Source organism: Marmota marmota, unplaced genomic scaffold (assembly GCF_001458135.2).
Source record: "Marmota marmota marmota unplaced genomic scaffold, marMar, whole genome shotgun sequence".
Classification (NCBI taxonomy): domain Eukaryota; kingdom Metazoa; phylum Chordata; class Mammalia; order Rodentia; family Sciuridae; genus Marmota; species Marmota marmota.
This window is the reverse complement of record NW_026000174.1, coordinates 31,072,834-31,080,057: the sequence shown is the minus strand read 5'-3', so window position 1 is coordinate 31,080,057 and position 7,224 is coordinate 31,072,834. Positions and strand designations below refer to the sequence as shown.

Sequence of the window (7,224 nt, the reverse complement as noted above, 5' to 3'; positions counted from 1 at the left end):
TGTGGGACAGCGGTGCTCGCTCTGGCGCCTGATCGGTTCGGGACTGCAGAGCCTGCCATCTGCCAGTTGCGGTCTCGGGTCTCGCCCGCCACGCAGTGGGCCCCAACGGGGGCAGCTACGGGCGAGCGGAGCGAAGTCCTGCAGGATCAAACCACGCGACAGGCGCCCACGAGCGGGGACGTCACGGGCGCCCACGAGCGGGCGCTGTTGGAACGTTGCGGAGCTCAGATTTCAGTTTTTCTGACTGTTAAACGAGAGGATGATTGCTTACAAAAAGAAAAAGGCAGAGAAAAACGTGTTTGGGCATCAGGCCACCTTCTGAAATGGGGCTCAAGTCCATAAGTTCCAACTCTACTTTTGATCCGGACTACATCAAGGAGTTGGTGAGAGATACCAGGAAGTTCTCCCATGTGTTACTATATTTAAAAGAGGCTATTCTTTCAGACTGTCTTAAAGAAGACATTCATAGACTTCTGGATGATCTCCTCCATGTTTTAAAGTCTGTAATGATAAGCATCAGAATCTCAATTCTGTTGATCTTCAAAATGCTGCAGAAATACTGCAAAAGTGAAAGCTGTGAATTTCTCAGAAGTTAATGAAGAAAACAAAAATGACCTATTCCTAGAAGTGTTTTCTTCTATTGAAACTTTGGCATTTAACTTTGGGAATATCTTTATGGACTTCCTTATGGGAGATGTAGGCAAGGACTCATTGTTACAACTGCCTATTTCTCGGGAAAGTAAGTCTTTTGAAAACTTTTCTGTGGACTCAGTGCTGAGTCCACAGAAGGAAATTTTTCTCCTATAGAATTGGACCATGTGCTGTTAAAAAAAAAAAACTAACTTTATTGAATTTGCCTTGTTATATGCTAACATATGGTCAAAATGTACAAAGAACATAGTGTCATGGGTTGAAAAAAAAGCTTAACTTGGAATTGGCATCCACCAGAAATATTGTAAAGTTGACAGAAGCAACTAGAACTAACATTGGACTACAGGAGTTTATACTCCTACAGTCTCTATTTACCGGTGCTCTCCTCAATGGCATAGAGAATAGTCACCTTTTACAAGAAAGAGTTGCAGCTCTCCAAGTCAACAATTTGTACAGCCTCCACTGGAGAGGAAAAATGAAATGGAAAAACAAAGGAAAGAAATAAAGGAACTTTGGAAACAGCAACAAAATAAAATGCTCAAACAAACTGCTCTCAAGGCAAAATTGTTATGCATGCAATATGAAGATGAAAATGAATATGCATGTTTCATGCAGAGGAGGAGCATCAGTGCTCAAGTGGTAGATTAGCAAAAAAAATCCCAACAAGCAACTACCAAAAAAAAAGGAATGTTGGAAAAGGAAGTGCTTCAAAAAGTAGAAGCAGCAAATGAACTCTACAAAGCTTGTGTAACACATATTGAAGAAAGACAAAATTATCTAGAAAATACCAAAAGAGAAATTTTTTAAACATTTTTTAAGTATTTATTGCTTAGTAGTAGTTGGAAACAATACTTTTGTTTTATTTATTTTTATGTGGTGCTGAAGATCAAACTCAGGACCTTGCACACGCTACGCAAGCGCTGTACTGCTGAGCCACAACCCCAGCCCCCCCCCCAAAAGAGAAATTTTAACACAACTCAAGACGCTTGTTTTCCAGTATGATCTTACCCTTAAAGCTGTAACAGTTAACCTCCTCCAGATGCAGCACCTGCAGGCTGCCTCCCTTGCAAACAGTTTACAATCTGTAATAACACCAAACTTCATGATCCAGGCCCAGAGTACAGTGAACTTGTGAAGGCTAAAAAATTCAACTGAAGAAGAAAAGTTAATGGGAATGTAAATTAACCATTAGCAAATAGTTCCCAGATGTCTAGATGTGGCCTTGCTGATGCTTTAGAGGATATTGTGCACCTTCCTGACAGTTGTACTAAAATTGAAGAGGACAGATGCTCAAACAATGCAGATGTAACAAGTGCTTTTCACTCTGAAGAGAATACAGATTTAAGAAGAAGCAGATTGCTCATTTGATCATTAAATGAACTGGAGCTCTGGAATTAGAAAATCGGGCTTTATAGTATATGAGATGTAGTCACAATTATAAACCCCCATGCCTGCCTTAAAATCCATTGGTCATTGTTAAAGGAATTTGAATCATTTTGTTTTATATGATGTCAGTATTTTACCTTATGAAATCCATCTGTTAGCTAAGTTTTAACTTTTATTATTCTTAAAGATTCTTATTTCATGGGGCTGGGGATATAGCTCATTTGGTAGAGTGCTTGACTTGCATGCACAAGGCCATGAGTTCAGAGTCTATAAGTCCAGGTACATAAACATTTAAGTCTAGTGGTGAAAAATCAATGAAAATATTAAAACTATAATTCAGGGAGTATTTACAACTGCCTTATTTTTATAATGAACTGTCTCAGGTATAGAAATGAGAATGTACACATATATGAACAGTTTAAAGAAAAAGAATGAAACAAATCCTCAATAAAAAAAATATTAGTACATTAGAAGCCCCCTGGATACTCCTTCTTGATAACACTGCCTTAGCTCCCACCAGAATAAACCATTATACTATTTTTTAAATCATGCTATAGATATTTTAAATGTTTTCAGTACCTATATGTAGTGGAGTTTTGCCCTCTTCTGGAAGTTCTTCATATTCTATCATACTATTTTATGACTTAATCCATGCATGTTGTGTTAATGTGAGTAGTTGCCTTTATTTTTACTACTATATTCTAGTCTATGAACTTGAATATCATGATCTATCTTTTGAATTATTTTGCAATAATTGCTGTAATAAACAATTTAATTAAGCCAAAAAAATCAAAGATATGTATTACTTCAGGGAAGGTGTATTATTTTTATCTCTGGAGCAGAGCAGAAAACAGACAGCTACTTTTGTCTTTCAAATTGAGCTACTAAAAAACAAATCCTCTGCTCCTTTCCATAGATGCTGAGAAGTCATATGACAATATTCAATTATTCCTGATGAAAACACCCAATAGAATAGTAATTAATAAATACTTCATTTGTAAATATGAGGTACATATATGTAGACTGAGGGGCAAAAGACATTGAATAAGTTCATGCTAATATTAGAAAGGCAGCGAGGATGTCAAATATTGTCAGTAAAATACTGCACACTTTAGAAGTATGCAATAAACAATCAATTAGAAGCATGAGAATCAAAAATGAAGAGGCCAAATTGTCTCTATTGCAAGAGATACGATAGTTTTATTGTATCTGGAAAACTTAACATTATCAATAAAAGCATAACCATATGATTAAAAACTCAAATTATATACTTATTAATTTGGTAAGGTTAATTAATATACAAACTCAATAGCCTTCATATATATAGTCATGATTGGCAGAAGATAAAATGAATAAGATCCTATTTCCATAGCCAAAAAAAAAAAACTGTAAGCTACTTAGTAGTACACTTGACAGGACTGTGTAGAATCTATTTGAGGGAAATAGTCAATTTTTGCAGAAAAGGGCTGGGGATGTGGCTCAAGCGGTAGCGCGCTCACCTGGCATGTGTGCGGCCCGGGTTCGATCCTCAGTACCACGTACAAACAAAGATGTTGTGTCCGCTGATAACTAAAAAAAAATAAATATTAAAATTCTATCTCTCTCTCTCTCTCTGTCTCTCGCTCTCTCTCTCTCTCCCCCCCTCTCTCTCTCTCAAAAATATTTTGCAGAAAAACACAAAAAATAGTTTTGAATAAATTCAAATACATATTGTATTGTTGGAAAGGTAGCTTAAATATCATGAAGATGTTAATTGTCTCCCAAGCTAAAATGTAATAGTATGATTCAAATAAAAATACCAACAGCATTTTATTTCATTTAAATTGATTCCAAAGTATACATAAAAATAATGAACAAGTAAAGTTGACCCTGAAGAAGAGTGGAAGAATTCCTAAATGAAAAAAAAAAAACATAAAACTTCTATCATCGAAACAGTATGGTTCTAGTAAATGAATAGGTACACTGTAACTAGAACTACATGGAAAGTTTAAAAATAAACCCAAATACATATGATAATTTAGCATATGGTAAAGAGGAGATATCAAATCACTAAGAAAATTATTTTTAAGTGTTTCTGAAAACTAAATCACTATTTGGAAAATGATATAACCAGATTTATAGCTTATACAATCCTCTAGAATATGCTACAAAGACAACATGGTTCCAACTTTATAAATACTACTTAGCACTAGAAGAAAGCAAGCATTCATCACCTCAGACTGGGGAAAACTTTCTAACTATAAAAATATATACAAATCTAGATGTATTACATATGGAGGAATTTCATTAAACTGATAATTTCAAAAAATGTTATGGTAAATAAACACAGTAAATGAAATTAAAAGACAAACACCAAAGTGGGAAAAAGTGCATCTCATCAAAAAGATATAATTCCCTGTTACATAAGGAGTTCCTGGAAAACAAGAACTAAAGCACCAACAATACAAAATTTTTAAAATGAGAAATTCTTAGAAAAAATGAGAGTGTTTAAATATGCAAGATGGTTAAATCAATCATAGTCAGGAAAATGATTTAAAAAAAACACTGAGATACCATGCCTCACTTGTTAGAGTTATCAAGATCCATGTCATATAAAAAATTCTGTTGGTAAAACTGGAGAAACAGGCATTTCCATACTAACCATTGCTGTTGAGACTGATACAATCTCTGTAGAGCACAATTTGAAAATATCTAAACTTTTTTAAAAATATGTACTAACACTTTAATACAGAAATCTAACTTCTAGTAAGAAAAAGTGAAACTGTAGAACAGAATTTGAAAATAGTTCCTTTTGATTAAGAGGAAAAGAAACACTACATGTATATATTTGTTTTTATTTGAAAAACACATCAGAAGAATAAATCTGAAACTAATAAAAATCTGAGGATGGGAGAGAGGATAGACAGAGTAAACAGAGAAGCAAAATTACCCTAAGAATGTTTCCTTATATAAATTTTCACTTCTGAACAACATGGCGTTTTTACATATTTTAAAATTAAATTGAGGAGCAAACTCTAAAGTCAGAAAACAAACTGGAATAAAACATGACTAACTGCATGTCAAATCAAAAAAATACCTCTCAGTAAAAATTCTTACAATAGAACTTACTACACAATAATTTGTACAGGAATGCAAGAATGACAATCTACAACTTTATTTGGCAATTTAATTAGAAGTAGCCAACAGTGTTTGCATTTCAAGTATGTTGTAGAATAATGCTGATGAATTTTTATCAGTGTTCTTAGGCAAAATACACAAAAATAAAATCAAGGAGGTTAAGTAAAAACCCAATAAATTTAAATTTAAGTTGGAAATTCAACACTAATTCACAACAATTTTTTAATATTCATTCCCTAGTTTGTCTATTCAAATGATACCCTGGTGTAGATTTTAGTTTTTCTAAATTACACTCTCCATTAAATGAAACCACATTAGAGAGTGGAAAGAAAGTTACAGACTAGGGATAAAGTATGTATTAGTATTCTCCAGAAAAACAGAACCAATGTGTGTGTGTGTGTGAATTCATTCTTTAAAATTTGGCTGTCATGATTATAAGAGCAAGGAAATCCAAATTCTGTAAGGCAAGCAGGAAAGCTAGAGACCCTTCAAACAGCTGATGTTGCAGTTGGTACCTGAATGCAGTCTGGAGGCAGAATTCTCACTCAGGGGACCTCAATCTTTTTTCTCTTGAGCCCTTCAACTGATAGAGGCCCACACACATTATGGAGGGTATGCTGCTTTACTCAAAGTCTACCTATTTAAATGTCAACCACAACTTAAAAGCAACATCCAGACTGTTGTTTAACCAAACATCTTCACAACATAACCTCAACAAGTTGACTCGTAAAATGAAAAGAATCACTGTGTCATCCTTGGAGAAAAGGAGGATCGTAAAATACCAGTTCCCTTGAATGCGCCTCTCACTTCCCAAGAACCTAACCAAGTTAAGACAACAATGACAGCACGTCTGGGCCCACATAATCAGATAAATATTTTTTCTCAGAGGACACCCGCTTTCTCTCATATATCCTGGGAAGTAGGGCAAGTTAGTGCTATCTTAGAAAGCTGCTTTCTTGCATGCATACGATGGATCTGGGATGCTGTTCACACAGTGGGAAAAATTATGCTAAGCTGATGATGTCACAGCTAATGTAGTCTAACTTATAAAATTCCTCTCCCTGTGGTGACTGGTACAGAATTAAGAACACTGTGGACAGAATAACTGTCACTCACCCAGCCGGACATCTTTGGACAAGGAGTTATGTGGGCTAGAGATTCTATTTTTTGGTGCAGCATTAAGAGGAACTGAGGTGTTGTTTGTCCAGACTGTCACCATTGGACTTCCTGGAATAGTGTCAAGAGAGACAGAGGCATTACTTGGGTGGGGTGACATCTGTCTAGCCTATTGTCACTGAACATTGCCCATAAACATTTTTCAATAAGACTTATATGTTGCTTGACATATCCAGGTATTTTCTTTTGTCTTGAGATGTAATACAATAAGGGAAAAGACAGAGGAGCCCAGCACCATAGTGAGAGTAGTACAGAAAATAGACACAACAGGATTTAAGACTATATGAAAAGGGTGAGGGAGAATGAAGAGACAAGATGTCTCTGGGGTTTGGAGCTTGAGCAACCAGAAAGACAATATTCACCACTTCTCATGTGGATAAGTCTATTGAAGGAGGTGGTTTTCCTATGATTCAGTGAGATCAATCTGATGTATGAACATTTTCTTGTTCAAATTGATATAATAACTAATATTGTATGAAAGATTGAGTGGGTGTCTCTGAAACACTACTATCTTTTAGTCAAAATAGTAAATATAAATAATATTGCATTATAGGAAAATGGCAGAAATTAGTACTATCCTCAAGGGTTGTCCTGATGATATACCCATTGACCTCCTTGGTCTTACCCTGGTAAGAAAAGAAAAGGAACATGTCCAATGGTGGCTGACTGACATCTATCAAGTAGTAGTACCAGTTGCAACTCGGGAGTCAGATTAGGCATCATAATTACAGCACAGTAACATGGTCTCTGGTATAGGGTGTTGCTTTTGATGTAACAGATGTATTTTTTTTAACAGCCATCAGGAAAGAAGATCAGAAACACTGTGTTTCAGATGGAATGGGAAAGAGTATGCAACACTTAGGAACTCCGTCAAAATATATTCTAAAGATAGAA

At 35.4% G+C, this 7,224-nt stretch overlaps 1 pseudogene; it reads left to right on the top strand.

Moving 5' to 3' along the window:
* Positions 1-2,019, top strand: part of LOC107158223 — a 2,168-nt pseudogene extending 149 nt beyond the window's left edge.
* The last annotated feature ends 5,205 nt before the right edge of the window (positions 2,020-7,224 follow it).